This window comes from Ambystoma mexicanum, chromosome 1p (assembly GCF_040938575.1).
Source record: "Ambystoma mexicanum isolate Mex_15411 chromosome 1p, UKY_AmexF1_1, whole genome shotgun sequence".
Lineage (NCBI taxonomy): Eukaryota > Metazoa > Chordata > Amphibia > Caudata > Ambystomatidae > Ambystoma > Ambystoma mexicanum.
In genome coordinates this window covers 972712816-972730048 of record NC_090921.1, presented here as the reverse complement: position 1 = coordinate 972730048, position 17233 = coordinate 972712816, and the positions used below count along the sequence as shown (strand labels likewise).

Here is a 17233-nt window from a genome sequence, read left to right as displayed (position 1 = left end):
TAGGAGTATCTGGGTGTCATAATTGGTGTAGGTGACACCCAGACGGTCCAGTTTGTCGAATAGTGGATTTGTAAAGATATTGTACAAAGTTGGCGATACGCAGGGGCCTTGTGGGACTCCACATGTGATGGGGATTGGGTCAGCCGCAGCAGTAAGTGAAAAGACACGCATAGTTCTATTCGCCAGGAAGGATTTAATCCACGTGACAGCAAAGTTTGAGAAGTGTGCTGCCGATGACAAGTGATCACATAATATTTTATGGTCAACCAGGTCAAAGGCTGCCGATAGGTCTAAGAGAAGTAGGATGGCAACTCTGCCATTATCTTTTAATTCGTCAATCTGGATTTTGAGGTCAACAAGGGCAGTTTCCGTTCCGTGTTGGGGTCTGAAGCCAGATTGATGAGTTCCAAGTTTCTAGATTGCAAGTATGCAACCCTGTCTAAGATTTTCAGTAGCAAAGGGACTGTAGTGATCGGTCTATAGTTAGTGGGTATAGCCGGATCTAATGTTTGTTTCTTAAGTAATGGGAGGACCCAGGACTGCTTCAAGTTACTTGGGACTGAGTTGCTGGCAAATGAGGAGTTTATTAATTTAGTGATGAAAGGGGCTAAGTCTCTAGCTGCATCTTTTATGATCTGAGCAACTGTCGCCTTTACAATTAGATGGTTTCAGTGATGCTATGATTTTTTGAACCTCAGGCATGGATACATTGTTGAATTTGAAGCCTATGTTAATGTGTGCAGTATAGGACGAAGTCGGACTTGTTAGATTGCCAGAGGTAAATTGGTGTCTTTTTTCAGCTATTTCGGTCTGGAGCCCCGTAATTTAGTTAGAGAGAGCATTTTGGATGCTAGTGCACCAGGGTTTATCCTTGGTGCAGGTATCTGCAGGTGGTTGGGGTTTTCTAACTCTCTTAAGATGTTAAATAATTCTTTAGTGCTGGATCCTGCTTGGTTTATTCTGTCGTTGAAGGTTTCTTTTTTGGTGCGGATCATCTCATTTTTGTAAGTGGCAGTGATGTTAGTTAGGTTGACTTTGTTTTCAGGGGAAGGGGTCATTTTCCAAAGTGTTTCCAGTTTTCTTTTTTCTGTGCGCAGTAGTTTAAGTTCAGGAGTGAACCAAGAGTTCAGATGTGGTCTAGGTTTACCTTTGCGCAGTTTAAACAGGGCAATGGTGTCTATAGCTTTGGTCATGGAGTTATTGTAAATGTCGACCAATAGATTCGGGTCATTAGTGGCAGGCAGTGCATGGAGTATGGGGTCTACCAGGGGTATTATAGCCTCCGTTGTAATATTGTGTTTGTTCCTAATGAGTGAAGGTGGCACAATAGCAGGCTTTTTCAACTCTTGGTTGTTGACATTGATTTATAGGGATATGAGGTAATGATCAGACCACACGAGTGGTGAGGAGTCCTTTAGGGTGATGTTGCAGTTAAGGTCTGCTACCCAGTCAAGTATCCTACCCTTCTCGTGGGTAGGTTTGGTGCTTATTTGTATGAAACCTTGTTCTTATAGTGTGTTGGCTACGGAGGTGGCAGGTAGGTCATTGGGGTCATTATAGCCAAGGTTGAAATCACCTAGAATAATGTTTTGCGCCATGGGTTTGGTGGTGTCAGCTACTAGCAACGTAATATCTTCTTCGAAAGATCCAGGAGGACCTGGAGGCCTGTATATTAGGTGAATAGTAATAGTATTTTTAGGATACGTTTGGAACTTAACTGAGAGGAGTTCAGAAGATGTCAGGGGAGAAGCGGTAGCCAATCTCATGTCTATGCTGGATTTAAAGATAATGGCCGTTCCTCCTCCTCGAGCATTGGGTCTGTCAGCTCTAAGGATGGAGTAGTTGTCGGGGACAGCTAAGGTGAGAGACGGGCCAGCTGCGTTGTGCAGCCACGTTTTTGTCACAGCAAGGAAGTCAAGGTTATTCGCCAATATGATGTCTGCAATCTCAGTTGCGTGGGCAACAAGGGACCTGCCATTTAGTAGTGCCCCTTTTAAGGGCTGCTTCTGTGTACCCTTCTGGGTTTGGCTAGGCTGTAGTCAGCTAAACTCTTTATTGTGTTAGTGTAGGACTTTTTGCGCATGTGTTTGTGATTGGTGAATTCTGTGAGCAGTTTACTGGTGGTCAAGGAGTGTAGTGTAGGTAGGAATGAGGTGGTCTTGATTCTGGAATCCCAATTAGTGGAATTTAGTGCCGGTAGGAAGAGCGTGGGCAGAATCGTAGGGTTGGGGGGGGGTGTTAGAGCTTAGGAGAGCCCTGGGGAAGGGGTCCCTGAGGTATGCCATCTTATCGTGGTTAAATAGTCTAATTTCAGGCCATATGGAGGTGAGTATAAGCGGAAGGATGCGAAGTATGCTGATCATGGTGTGTCAACTATCTGTTGCATGTATTGCTTGTGTAGAATATTTATCGTAATTACCATTACAGTAGTGATAACAGAGTTAGGCTAGTGCAATGGTCCACAGTAATAATAGTTAAAGCAGCCAGGATAACGAATGGGCTGGTTCAAAAACAAAGAGAATAGCAGAATAGGCTAGTACAAAAAGAAAAAGAATTGGGGATAACGCAGAAGTATGGCACGATAGGCTCTAGGCTGTATGCTGCACAGATGCAAAACATTTAAAGCTAATGGCAGGTTCAGTATGGTGCAATAGGCTCTAGGCAGTATGCTGCACAGATGCTAAACATTTAAAGCTATTTGCAGGTTCAGTATGGTGCAATAGGCTCTAGGCAGTATGCTGCACAGATGCAAAACATTTAAAGTTAATGGCAGGTTCAGTATGGTGCAATAGGCACGGGGCAGTATGCTGCACAGATGCAAAACATTTAAAGCTAATGGCAGGTTCACTTTGGTGCAATAGGCTCTAGGCAGTATGCTGCACAGATGCAAAACATGTAAAGCTAATGGCAGGTTCAGTATGGTGCAATAGGCTCTAGGCAGTCTTTTCATTTTGTTCTTTGTATTTCTGGTTCTTTCCTTTTTAGTCTTTGTATTTTTGTTTTGCAAGTTTCATCATGTGATGGTTTTCTGGAGTAGGGTGTTTCGTTCGTTTTTTAAAGGTCTTACGTAGCTCTCTGTTTTTTTCAGCGATCTGGATGTTATACGTATTGGCATGATGTTGTTGAGTCAAGCTCCTTTCACTTGGCTCCTTTCTATATTTGGTAAGTAGCCATTCGTAATTCAGCTTCCGGTGATCATCCATACTTGCTGTCTCGAAGATTTCTGGAAGAGTTGCCAAGTGCCGCTGTGGGATCTTCAGCCGAACCATTATTGGGCTCCATCGATGGTAGATGTATTCTCTCGTTGGGTGTGGTGTTCTGCGTCCAAGTTCTTAACATAATGTAATGATCGCTGTTATTCGAATGAATGTTTCCTTTTGCCTGTATGTTCTTAAGTATACTTTTCGAGGAGTATATATAGTCATTTATTGCCGTGCTATTTCCGCGTGCCCATGTAGGAGGGCAGGCCAGTATTTGGATTTAGGGCATCTAGGAGGACCAGATTTCTGTTGGCGACTTCAAAGCATCACTTCTGCGCAAGGGGTTCAAGTTTATGATCTTCCATTTGGATTCCTTCTTGGTTATATAGGTGAATATTGAGGTCCCAGCAAAGTATGAGGTCCATCAGGGGATATTTCTGGTAGGCATTGTCTATAGTTGTGAATACAGAATCTATGAGTGCTTCTTCCTGTATTTTTGCGGGATTCCAGTATATAGGGCGATGCTCTAGTTGTATTATTAGGCTTTCTCAGTTATATTTAATATTGAAATGATTGTGAATTGGGCCCATGAATTTATGTTAGTTGATTCAATTATCTCCAAGTTCTCAACGGTTTTGATTAGTGTAAGTAGGCCAGAAGAGGGACGACTTTTGGCTTTCCATATTGCAGGGTTCATGTAAGTAGAAAAACCTTCACATATCGGTTGGCAGTTGATCCAGGTTTCTTGCAAGCATATGATTTGGAATTTGCAGAAGTCGTTTTTTTCCATCTGGAATAGATGGAATGGGCCACGTGTATTCCAGGAGCAAATTGTGATTGTTTTATTTTCGATCTTTATTCTTTGTTAATGGGATGGGGATGTGCTGTGGTTTTCTTTAATTGTGGTATCTTGCATATCTCTTCAGAAAGGCTGTTTGGTTTCGCCGGTGGATTGATTGTTTTGGGGATATCCAATGTTCGGATTCTCGTATCTATCGTTCCATCTGTCTGGGTGATGGATCTCCGAGTAGTGACTGGTATCGCTACTAATTGGTGTCCAGTTGGATATATCCCCTGTCGCCGAGCTATCAACGCTCGGCCGTGTCTGCGTCAGGTCTGCTCCGATTTCAATTATTGTGATGTAAAATCCTAATAGCTGGAATTGTGGCTTGTTTGCTTCCATAAGTTGTGCTGTCTTGAGGGAGGCACAGTCTATCCATATTTTGTCAAGCCTCTGGCTTTCAATAAATTCAATGAGGAGTATATCCTCGGATTTGATTGCTTTGAGCTCAGGTATGGCGTGTAGAAGCCAAGGGGTGTTTGAGAGTGAGCCTATGGCGGCAATTATGTCTTCGTGGGTCTATGAATAAAGGAAGTTTCAGTGAATGTTTAGGATCAGGCGACATCTCTTCTCACCTGCTTCTGTGGAGAGTGTCCCTATTTGCGGCTTGCCGTTTGTGGTGAGCTGTTTCTTTCTCGTGTTTTTCCTTTGGATTCAATAGGGAGCGGTCAAGGTTGAGGCTTAGGTCAGAGTCTGAAATGTCTTCACATGTCAGGTTAACGGTTATCTGATGATCTGTTAGTCCTTGTTTGTATATATCTAGGACAATTATAGAGGATTTATTCAATTGGGTTTCTTGTTGTTCGGAAGTTGAAGTTTCCTCACGAGAGTATGTTGACAGATTCTTCAGAGCCTCTGAGATTGCTTCATCCGCTTTATTTAGTTTCTGCTGTGTGGTAGACGTGATTTTCCATTCGCAACTGTCGGTGTGTTACTCTTTGTCAGTTTCTTTGTTTGTTCTATGTTAATTTTTTTTGGTTCGTTATTGTATGGTTCGAGATCATGGTTAAGTTTCTAAGAAACGCTCTTGATTCTTTTTGCTGTTTTTTGGTTAGAGCTTTTTTTTAGGTTTCTTTTTGTTGTTTTGTTTGGGTGATGGATCCCTGGTGGGTGAAGATTTTGTAGGGTTCTGACGTCTTCTTATGTTGAGCCAGTTTATTCTGTGTGTCTATTTCTCTCTGTGTCAACAGTGTTGTCATGGCTTGTATCGTGGGAACTTCCCTATCTAGGTCAATTAGATGGCCTTCTGGTATACCATTTGTTTCTGTCGTTTGCCTCTTGTCTTGTTCAGGTTGTGTCGTTTCTTCAGTTGTTTTCTGTGGTTGTGATGTGTGATCCTTGGTTGATTGTTGAGGTCAGGCATTCATCATGGCAATAAGATCGGCTCTATCGTTCCTTGCAATGTCTGCAAGACGTCATTGTCATGTGACACTTGCTTCAGCCTCTAAAATCCATATGCATCGTTGTTTATTTGTTTTGCATGTATTAGGGCTAATAGGGTTGCTTGATCTTTGATTGCCTCGATGTTTGATTCATGCATTTTCATGAAGGGGATCATTGTCTGTGTGGTAACGGCTATCAAGATATTCTGTAGATCTAGCATAGTTGTAGGAATTGCTTCAGGTTGACATTGTTATCTTCACAATGGCATTTGTTGTTCTCAATATCCATTTCAGAATCGTTTGGGAAGGAGGGATTGGTGTGCCCGTTTGTAGTTCCCTGTGTACTGTGCTATTCTTGGGTCTGGTTTTTATAGTGGGTGGCTTTTCTATATTTTTTGTTTCAGGTTTGTTGAATGCCTTTTCCTGTTTTTTTCATGTGTTTCCATGAGAGACTCAATTTCTGTGAGGTCCAACGAGAGTCTCTCAAGTCGATTCGTTGTCGATGGAAAGGGACTAAAGGTGTACAGATCAGATCTTGCACGTTCGTAGTGCGTTTTCCATTTCTCTTTTGCAATTTTGGCTTTGTCTCTTTGCGATGGGGTTGATAGTGAAGCTGGATTTAAACCATCATGGTTCCCGGTTGTTAGGACAGTTTTTCCCAGCCTTTGTGAAGTAGGGTAGCCATTTGGCAAGTCGTGGGGTGAGGCAATGTGTGCCTCAGCTGCTTTCGAGGATGTGGAGGTCTGTATGTATATTGGCACATGCCTGAGTCTGCGTTGGGAAATTTAGTTTCGTCGTCCTTTCTTTGATGGTTCATTCCCGACCCCCCACTCCTCCCTAGTGGGCTGTTCCACAATCTTCAGTGGTGCTGGTTCATATGTGTCCATAGTCAGTATCTGCAACTGGCTCTTTTGTCCAGGGGGTAGCCCCTCTAGGTTCGGTAGTTGGATGTCTTCAATTGTTCCAGGATCTGCGTTTAGAATGTTAATGGAGCTTTCTCCTATGGTGGGTGTTGCTGCCTTTGGGTGCAGGTTCAAGGTTGTCAGCATCAGTTTTTGTAGACGGGGGAGTGTTTCCAGCTTTATCTTTCATCTCTAGGTGCTCCATGACAACTTGAGTGGCAATGGGTGTCTTTATATAGCTAGACATACTGTTCACTATGTGCGTTCTCATTTCGGGTGTTGGGAGATTCTTCCGTATGCATGCTGGCTTTTTAATGTTTGTCAGTGCCTTTAGGGTAGAGATTAGATGGAATAGTGGGTGGGCATGACTTTTATTTGGAACGTTGTCGCGTAAGGGGGCCCATCGGTATCACCAATGTTATTTTCTTACTATGGGCCTCATTACGAGTCGCCCGGTATGGAGCCACCGTTGTTTCCATACCGGGTGATCTCGAGTCCTGCAGGCGGAGGTGTCATTCCCGCCAGGTCTGACCTGGCGGGTTTAACACCGCCCGCCTGCATGCGGACGTGGAAACACCGGCACCATCACAAGATGGTGCCGGTGTTTCCATGGTTCCCATTCCCATTGAGTCCTATGGGACTCAATGGGAATGGGGATTTACTGAATTCCGCCTCCGGAATTCCCGGGTCACCGGGGTTGTAATGTCCTGGTAATTCCAGGAATCACGGAGGCGGAATGGTAATACGAGTACGGCGGTAACCGAGCCGGAAAAACCGGCAGGTTACCACTGGACTCGTAATGAGGCCCTATGTCTTGCTTGAATGCAAGCGTAGCAATCTGGTCTTCGCCTGGCAGGAGAGGTCGCAGGGCTCTGTCTCGTTGCGATATTGGAGAGACACACTGGTCAAAGGCAGGTGCCCGCAGTCCCAGATGAGTCACAGGAGTTTTGGCAGAAAACAACAATCTGTTCAGCACGCCGGTCAAAGGCGCAGGGCCCACAGTTCAGGCGTGCTAGGGTCAACCAGAAGAAGCTCACAGGAGGGTAAGGTGTACAAAAATGGGAAGGATGGAGGAGGAGCGCAGCAGGGGGAGTGTGTGAGGGAATCACAGTTAAGAGATGAGCTTACTTGATGCAGTGTGATGTCATCTAGTAGGAGTGTTCTCCGGTATCCGTTTGGGGTCGTAAGCAATTTCGGGTTTGTTCCAGGGGGTGTAGATGGACACTCCACTCCACGCACCTCCAGCACAACTGCAAAACAGCAGACAGGTAAGCATTAGCCCTTGCCTCCGCGTTCGGGCTTCTCGGCCATGTAAATATTGAATGGAATTGTTTTGAACATCATTTACTTTGTAAAGCTGATAGACAGGGGTGGAGCTTAATGCCACTTAGCCTCTATCGTGTTCACAAACATCAGCCTAACTTTTGCATTATGTACTCTCATTTACTAATGTCCTGGCGTGTTAAATTTCTCTCAAGGCCCTGCCCTACAATTTCCGAGGCCCTGTGCTGCAAAAGACCTGCTCCCTCATATTTACACATGCATTGACACCATGAGAACGAGACGTTATAAAAAAGACATTACAAGGAGTCTCAGTCTTTGTTACTTGAAGACCTCATGAGCAAAGAGAGGGACACAGCTGTGTGGCGTACAATATTTGAACGTTCTTGATTTTTACATAAGGAGCAACATTAGAATAAACCACGACTGAGGCATTTTCTAATAGCATAAGCTACGAAGTGACTAACTTCTAGGGCCTTCCAGTTTTGGCCAGGACGGCACAGTAAGATTAAATGATTTGCGCTCATGATCACACACTTTTGATTAAGTGGTGAAATTGGGATGTGAGCCCTTTCTGAAATGTAGGTATTTAACCACATAACTTCCCAGCTTTAGTTATTACACATCCGTTAGGGTTTCAAGAACTAACATGATACATTTTATTGAAAAGCCTTGAAACGTATGCAAATTATATAAAAAACGAACCTGACAATGTATAAATGCTATAGAAATGTGATTTTAAAAAAATCAACATTATAGCTTTATTTTCCCCTTCCTGAATGGAAGATTAAAGTAGCAGTGTGCAAAGTAATGCACACCCAAATAATATCCTTTGGATTTTAAAACGGTCCTCAGGACTTAGAACACACTAAAGAAAAACCATGATGTCACCTGTGTAAAGGCATTATTTCACACAAATGGCAGCTTTGTGCACCCATTTTGAATCCCTCACAATTGGCCAGGAGGATATCTCAAGGGCAACACGTTTGTCTTCAAAGCAAGAAAAAAAAGAGAAACACAGGTCTGAATCCCTGTCCCGTGCTTAGAGACTGATTTCCAGTATTAAGCGTGTTATGAAAGATTAAATCAATTTATTGATACCCATTTGGGGACAAAAGTCACCCTTCAATCGCCCCCTCACTGCTGTGTTTGCAGCCATCTACCACTAATCACTCCTATTTCAATGCTCTGCCAACATCAAGCATTGTGTTAGGAAGCTATTTTGCAGACATACAGGGGAGTAGCTGTGCCACTCTATGCTTGAAATGCAAGGGAAACAAGCATTGGCAATTCCAACAGTGTGGGCTTTTGAGTAGGCATGGGAAAGGCACTTGCAAGGCAGACTTTTCACAGAAGCACTGGCACTGTTAGCAACAGAGCATTCCATGACAGTGTTCCAGCTAGGTACAATGGATTTCTGGGGCACATAGGTGTGACTTTTTAGCAGCACCCCCCCTCCACTCAAACTGATGAGCTTCAAAGACAAATCCATGGCAACACAGGGCTAGTGCCTGATAGTTGGTTGTGGGCTGAAAAAAATGCCCTTATTTGGAAGGCAATGCTGGCCCATTTGGGGCAAAAGACTGTTATGAATTAATAAACTTTAAGACTTTTATTTCTGCAACCGGAAAATGCAGGAATGCAAAAGTTTAAATGTAATATTTGTGGCATTAAAACAAGATATTGTGGCTTTCCCTAGCATGTATGGGACACAAACGGCAGAAAAATGTAATTCATGGGAAAAGTGTACATGGTATAACTTTGAAATTTAATGCAAACATGCTCTGTGATAATAGGTACACATATATAAAATTGTAAACATTTAAGTGAAATATTTCACACCAAAGATTGCAAAGGATTATTAGAAGGGTTAAATGATTCCGTATAAACTTGTGAGTTGGAATGCCATGCTCTGTGTGAAATATGTAATCTGCCTATGTGATTTTGAAAAGTGCCACAACTGTAAAAAGGTGCATTTTTGTGTCATAACTGATTTTGGCAAAAGTGACTGTGGGATGGCTCTGTACCTCATAAAAACACACCCCATAAAACGGAGTCCCCTCCTTCAATCCAATCTGCTTCTAGGGAGGAGGCGACATACATAGGCTGACCTATCCGATTCTTAGAGGTAAGTCTAGCTTAGGTCTGCCCCCAGAGTAATTCCTGTGATGTCACCCGCCTTATAAAAAGGTAGAAGCTCACAGACACACACGTTCTTCTAAATTTTCCAGCTCTTGCGTATCCAGACATTCCATATTCATCCTGCAAGATTCCAGATTCCACTGCCAGGCCAGAACACAGTTGACCCTATACAGGCAGGACCACTGATCCAGAAAACCCCCACTAAAATTCCCAATAACTCAGGGAGAAAGGGGAAAGATGGCTGAATCCTCATTGGGATTATACAGTACTACCTGCTTGCCCTGCTACTCGCTTTATCCAGCTGATGTGTCACTGTGCCGTGACCAGACCTTTGCACAGCTGTTTTCTAGGAGAGCACGCTGCTGTGACCAGTGACCAGGTATTGCCTCGCTGTCCAGAAACTCGGTCCGCTGTCCAAAATACCCCATTCAAGTGCTTGTTGTGAGTATTTCCCTTCCCCAACAATCACAAACTGCATTATTCGCTCTGTTACCTTGTATGATGTCCAATCCCATAGAAATCCCATAACTGCCTTTTGAGAAATCCTGAAAATTATCAGAATCCTGTGTGCATCCCGTCATTGATTTCCAAGTGTTAGTGCCATTCTTCCACTCATTTCTGTCCTTGTGTAAGTCCTTAGTACTATTTTGATTAAATACATTAATTCTCCCTAAAAGATGCACACAGCGAGAAGGGGTTACAACTGCAGATTAACCTTCTTATTCACGGGTGGCGTTTCTCTTTTCTAGTCACTAAAATCTAGTTTAAGTGAAACTTGTCCTTTCCTTTCCGAACCGATTTTCCTTGTCCACTGCTTTCATTTTTAAAACCGAATTTCTTTTCTTGTTAAGAATCTCATCCAATCATTCATTTAGAGTTCCCTTTTCACTTTCATATTATCCCTGTGATGTGCATTTGTCCCTCAGCATAAAAACCACATTCCGATTTTGTCTATTTCATCCGTTTTTCAAACAGTTTAGACATTTTTTAAACCTGTGTAAATTAGCAAATTCAATTTCAATGGGTGTGATTCGGCTGCACTGTGTTTTTCACTGTCAAGTGGATTTTCTGAATTGTATGCCCGTTGTTGGGACATTGCTTGTAGTCTGCTAGTGTTCTTACATCTGGGATAGTGCTATACTCATATGTACCTCATTTATTCAACCCCACATGCAAAACAAATATTTACTAATTATGAGTGCTATTTTGTGCAATTGCAAAGGTTTTTAAATCCGATTTTGCCCCCCATTTCGTAGGATTTCACTTCTGTTTACTGCCTAGTATACCTAGCTTCTTGCTACTCCTTGCTACCCACCCAAAATTCGGTTAGTAAGGGTTTGAGGGAGTATTGCAGGGGGAAATCTTAACTGTGGTGCTATCTACCCGAAAAGCAATCTTGCCCTCAGTCACTTGTGCTTTGTGTATGTTACATTAGAAGGTCAAATTAAGTGTATTCTATCATTTTACAGTGTTATTATCACCCCACTGGTGATTGCTGCCCAATATTAAATTTGTGTGATTTCATTTGAATTTAAAATAAATAAATATTGTATTACCACCCACAGGCCTGGTTCATGGTCCATTGTGACCCGGGGTATTTGTAAAAGCGTGTGTGAGACAGGTTGGGTGCCAGTTCAATCTGAATTCTTAGGAAATAAAGTAAAAGTGTTTTAATTGTGCGCTGCATCCTAGGCTACTGGCAAGAGTCCTGGTCGGGTGTGTGATGCCCGATTAGAATCCTTAACAATGCCCGTTGCACACCTTGGCAATGACAGGTATAACTTGGAAAGGAGCGATAGGTTTGTCACCTCTAAACACCATATGCTCAGTTACCGACAGTTCAGCAGCTATCTGCCTATTCGGCTGAAGTACATGCTGTAGGTATTGATGATCGTACCAACCCTCAGTCACTGGTCACACTTTTTGCAGGGCAACGTCAAACAGTTCAATGTATCTGTCCACTCCCTTTCACAAAGTATACCTTCTTTCTCTGTTGACATATTCCAGGGATGGCCCCAAACTCATATTTGAAGAACATTGTGGGCTGTTCCTCCATCCTGCAACATGATCAATGGTGAAAGTATATTATTGTAGCTTGACAGTAACCATTCCCAATCTTTATATCGATAACCTGGAGCCCCAGGACTGAGCATGGTTATTCGGGGCTTACGGTCAGTCAACAGATAAAACCTGTGCCCTCAAATGTATGTTCTGGAGTAAGCTATTGCATAGGCCCAAACTAACATGTTCCACAAGTTAGCAAAATAGTTATATTTAGATACAGACAATGGGCCTCATTACGAGTTAGGCGGGCGGTACCGCCCAACTATAGGTTTTGCAGAAAGTTGGAGGATTCACCTCCATCTATGTCCTGTAGGTAAATCTGCCACCTTTCTGCCATATTTCTGCAGAATTACCGCCAGTAGAATTACCACCACAGTAATTGCACCTGAAATCCCCCATGGAGTCCTATAGACTCCGAACTAATGGGGACTAACACCGCCAACACACTTGTAATACGGTGGTAGTAGCGCAGGACCAAGTGGTGGTAACGGTATGTCTGTTGGGCTATATTGCAGTGGATTTACTACCGGAATACCACCCAACTCATAATGCGCCCCATTGTCTTAGAATGGGTTGTCCAACTCCAGGCCTCAATGGCTGGAAGCATGTTGGATTTTCAGGCTACCACTCATTAATATTCATGAGATAAATGTATGCACATTTTATCTCCTGAATATTCAGGAGGGATATCCTGAAAACCTGTCGGGATTCTAGCCCTTCAGGCCTGGAGTTGGACAAGGCATATTGTGTTAACTATGTACCAAATCATATTGGAAATGGCATTTTCTAGATCATGTCATCTTGATTGGTGGTCGACTGCAAACACGTGTATGGTTTTCTAATAGAAATTATGAACAAATTTTGCGTAATGATCAGAAAGTCCTCTAACCAATTTCAGTTTGCTCTACGGGTTGGAGAAAAAGGTGCTCCCCAGGTACCATAATGGGTTTTTCATACATTTTCATTATTCCTTCCGCAGGCAAATGTCTGCCCACTGCAATCTGTGCAGAATGGTCTGCAGCACCTTGCTGTGACTCACATCATCTTCTACACAGAGCAAGATATCCTCCTGGAAGTTTGACACTTTTCTGACATCTCGCAACACCAAGTCCATTATTCTCTGAAACACTGATGTGGCTGAACAAAGCCCAAATGGCTTATGTGCATACTTTATACATCATATTGGATAATGAAAATGGAGCCCAGCATGACATGAAAAAAACATTTAAAACATAAAAGTTTTTTTTCCCTTTTGATTGGAGGAAATGGGCAGGGGCGGCTCACATGGTCGGACTGGACCATAAAACTGTCTCAGGCACCAATGAAAAAGTGGCTCGCAGTTGCAAATGGATATTCATTCCTTTAGTCAGAGACTGTTTGAATAGTACCCATGGGGGTGTTATTTGTTAAAATGTAAGCAAACATTTATTCAGCAACAATGGTCAAAACTACTAGCGTCATAGTGAAGTAACTCATCACACTGGTCCACCTTGGCCAAAAAAGTAGCCAATTTTGACTGCCCTACACTAGCAATTTGCTTTTTTGGTACGGGCATCGCCCTATTGCACTATAGGCCAGTCCGAGCCTAGCGGCTCATCCATAATGGGAGAGGGGGAATCCACCCAGTGGCCCCCTCACCTATTATGGTGGAGCAGAGGAGCCAGCCCAGTGAAACACTGAGCATGCCCTCAGCTGCTTTTTCCAGCTGAGTCAGTGCTCCTGGGCTGGCTGAATGGTCAAATGTAACACTGTTTCCCTTTGACAGTTCAGTTCCCTAGCCGCACATGCTCACTGGCGAGTTTTGCTTCTCCAACCTTGCATAGCTCATTGAAAATGCTGGCTGTGGCACTGCGGAGCACCTGCGCCTTCTCGCACATACGGACAGAGCAACCTGGGGCAGGCCATTTCAACACCCACGCGCAGGCCCCTGCAGAAGCTATGTTCATTTATTTGTTATTTAAATATGTGTATGGATGCGTGTATGCTTGTGTTATGAGTGAGTGTATGGTGATGGGTGCTCGTATGAATGATAGAGTGATTGCTGTGTGAATGTGTGTGTGTTTGTTTTGGTCCGTTGAACTGATTTTAGCGAGTTAGGGGCAGAGGGGGGGAGGGTTGTACAACAAAGGCATTTTAAAAATGCCTTTGTTGCACAATCCCCCTACCCACCTGCCAAAATCAGCTCTCATTCTAAGGAGCTGTGGAGCCCAGGGGACAGGGATGGTATTTTTTTTACTTGATATCTATCATAGATGTCCAGTCAAAAATACCATGCTTTCCCCCTTGGGCCCCTAGTGCCAATTGCAAACTGTTTGGCTTTTTACCTATTTTCTTTTTAAGTATACTTTAAAATGCAACATTTTAACCCATTATTTCAAAATAATTCAAGGGTGTAAAACCCCCCACGAACACCCATTGAATGGTTTGGGCTCCCTCGCTGCGCTCGGTTGCTATGGCATTTTTGGTGAAAATATTTATGCCCCTCCACTTAAAAAATTCACCAGTTCCCACTGGCCCTTGGACTGTGTTGGGAACGGGGTGAGGGGAACCCAGGGACTGTGGTGGCAGCAGGATGGGCAGGAGCACTGGGATAGTGGTGGGAGCAGGGTGGGGAGAGCCCAGGGTCTGTGATGGGGTGGGAAGAGCCCAGGGACTGGGTAGGAGTGGGATGAGGGAGCCCAGCGACTGATGGGAGTAGGTGGGGAAGCCCAGAGACTATACTGGGAGTAGGGTGCAGTGTCTGCGCACAATAGTTCATAGCCATTTCTACATACTATCCATTTTGCATTTTTGGGGGGGCCCGGCCTGCCCAAATTTTGTTCAGGCCAATGCCAAAGAATGTTGAAGACCACTGCTTTAACCAGAGATGTGTATTTAGCTGGGGCGAGTCTCAGCAGAAAGAGGGAAGGAGGGTGATATGTGCACGGGAAGCCACCCTGACATCATAATGCTGTGTGAAGGTGGAGTCAATGCAGGTCGTGTAGCCTGCGACTTTTGAAGAGGCAGAGAAACACAGTGGGAGACCTCAGAGTCCCGGTGTATGCAACTACAAAGGAACCAGTATGAGAAATAACAGAGGGAAGAAATACCTGGTAGTGGTGTGACACCCTTGCACAGTGGTGGGCAGGACGCTCGTGCAACAGCGCAGAGGCTACTGAGACGGGAAGCCTGAACAACTTCCGATCGCCAGCCTCTGGCAGGCACCTGGCAAGGAACCGAGAATGGGAATGCGAACAGTGAGAAGAGCGAGAAGCAGTACCGGAGCATGAGCCGAGCCCTGCAACCTTTGCACAACAGGGAATCATATTCGTGAAGAAACTTGTCCCAGTCCTAAATATGAACACATATTATAAATATAAAATTAAATGACTGAAACTGTAAAAACCAGAGAAAGCAAATAAACAATCTGGTTGGGGAAGACCGGTGTAATTTGAAGAGAGACACATGTCCCATTCCTAAGGACAAGATAGCATTGAAGAAAGAAGTTTGCAAGGAAATTGAGCAATATATAAAAGAGATTTAACCAACCCAGGTGCGGAGCCAACACAGACTGGGAACTAAAACCCTGGGAGGAAGGGCATCCACCCTACATCTGCAGAGTTGAAGGCTGGAGCAAGTACAACCCAGAAACACCTAACGAGAAAAGGGAGATAAAGCTTGCCAGTGAACAAGATAAAAGAACAGACAGCCTCAAGAGAGATTCCTTGGCAATGAAAGCCTAAAAAGGAATCAAGGCAAACATCATTTAGGAAAGCCTGAGCAAAGAGACTGGGAAGAACATATATTTGATGACAAGAGTGTGAGGACCTGAAGAAGGAAAAGTACTCCAAAGATAGGGCCACAGAAAGAACGACACCAGTTGATGAGACACTATCAACGGAGATCAAGCTAAGAATTATATGAGCCAAAAAGAAACATGTATATAAAAAGACTATCCAAGAAGAAAAGAAGGGGTATGGTCAGATAGAGTTCGTTTGGACGGAGGACATGTTTACTTTGGACTTACTGACATCTGACAAGCACCTTTAGTGCCATTAGATAGGTAGGGTAATCCCTTTAGCAATAGGGAGAGATAGGCATAATTCTTATAATTTTTTTTTAAAAGAGAGTACAGAATGTCCTCAATGTGTCTGACTCCTTCCTAGCCACCACAGTAGCCATTAAAAAATACACATAAGAGTGTAGGCTGTCAGTAATAATTTATTTGTTAAGGGTGCCATGGTCGAAGCAGAACCTCAGTTTGTTGGAGCTCGACTTCTTTATCAGGGCTACAGGGAAAAGCCCTTTTGTTTAGCATTAACAACTCCTCTGGTCACTTCTCTCTCACAAAGTAAGTCCTTGAGATCGTGCTTGGCTATTGCAAATACTGGAATGACTATGTCTGACTACTAATGCTTCACTGTGCATCTGCATTTTGTGAACAACTTTCTTCAAACACCCTAAACCTCACTTGTGCTGGTCCACTATGTTTCCCAGGTTTAAGTCTCCAAGAAGCACACTGGCTCAGTTGATGATGCAGTCTTTGTAGATGTATATGTCCACACGTGACCTCCAAAAACCTTAAATTCGAAGTTCACTTTTTTCACATGAACATCCTCTTTACCTGTCATTGCCTTGTACTGATCAAAGAGGATTACTGCGCGATTCAAGCTGCAGTCTGCTATTGTCTGATCTCATTTCTGTCGATTCTCAGCAAGCACACACTGCAATTAGTCCCTAAACTCGTTTTCCCAACGACCTTTCCATCAATATTTATGATTGGTATCGACACAGTCCCTTCCCTGTCAACTCCTTTGTCGATCGTTTTCACACTTCTGCACTATTGATTCAGGCAGACTGTGGCAAAGTGATTGTGCACGCACCCTGGCACAGTCGGTGCACTAACTTTTTCTCGCAAATCAATTATGATCACTGCTGGGGAGGAAACATGCCTTTCTATAAAAACCTCTTCTTGCTTCCCATTTTGCAGAACATTGCGTTGATTTTGTCAGCCTGCGCACTTCTGGCAGTTTCTTTCTTGCAAACAGCCGCTTCTCGACTAGGACTCCAGTCTGACTGTTTCTGGGAGTTGGTCACTGTTGGTATCAACCAGAAGTTGTTTTAGATCATGGAACCAGTCAAACCCTTTAAGTCACATGCATTACCTAGTTCACCAAGGCTCGCTGTGTAATAGTTTGCAGATGTGTGCATGCTTTCAGTTCGGGAATAAAAACATTTGCAAGATTACATTCTTTTTGTCGGCGAAGCACTTGCTCAGCCTCCTCTTGCCCCCTTTCCTACTTGTGTCCATGGCTTATCCATTCAACATAGGCCCTTTCAAACCAGCAAAATATATTCTGCCCATTTATCTGCATCATCTTTTTCCTTCAAGGTGCAAACTCTGTTCCCCCTCAAAGCTTCAAAAAATTCTGGTTCAAGGGC

The 17233-nt window shown here is 43.7% G+C and overlaps 1 protein-coding gene across 6 annotated transcripts in view; it reads right to left on the bottom strand.

Moving 5' to 3' along the window:
* The window catches only part of MATCAP1 (microtubule associated tyrosine carboxypeptidase 1), a 527831-nt gene that overhangs the window by 495194 nt on the left and 15404 nt on the right, over positions 1-17233 (bottom strand). For 5 of the 6 annotated variants that reach the window (XM_069653930.1, XM_069653938.1, XM_069653957.1 and 2 more), the window contains exon 2: positions 7454-7575. The exons of the other annotated variant lie outside the window; for it this stretch is intronic. The gene's annotated coding sequence lies outside the window, so the exon portion shown is untranslated. The remainder of the gene's footprint in view (positions 1-7453; positions 7576-17233) is intronic. 6 annotated transcript variants of the gene reach the window in all.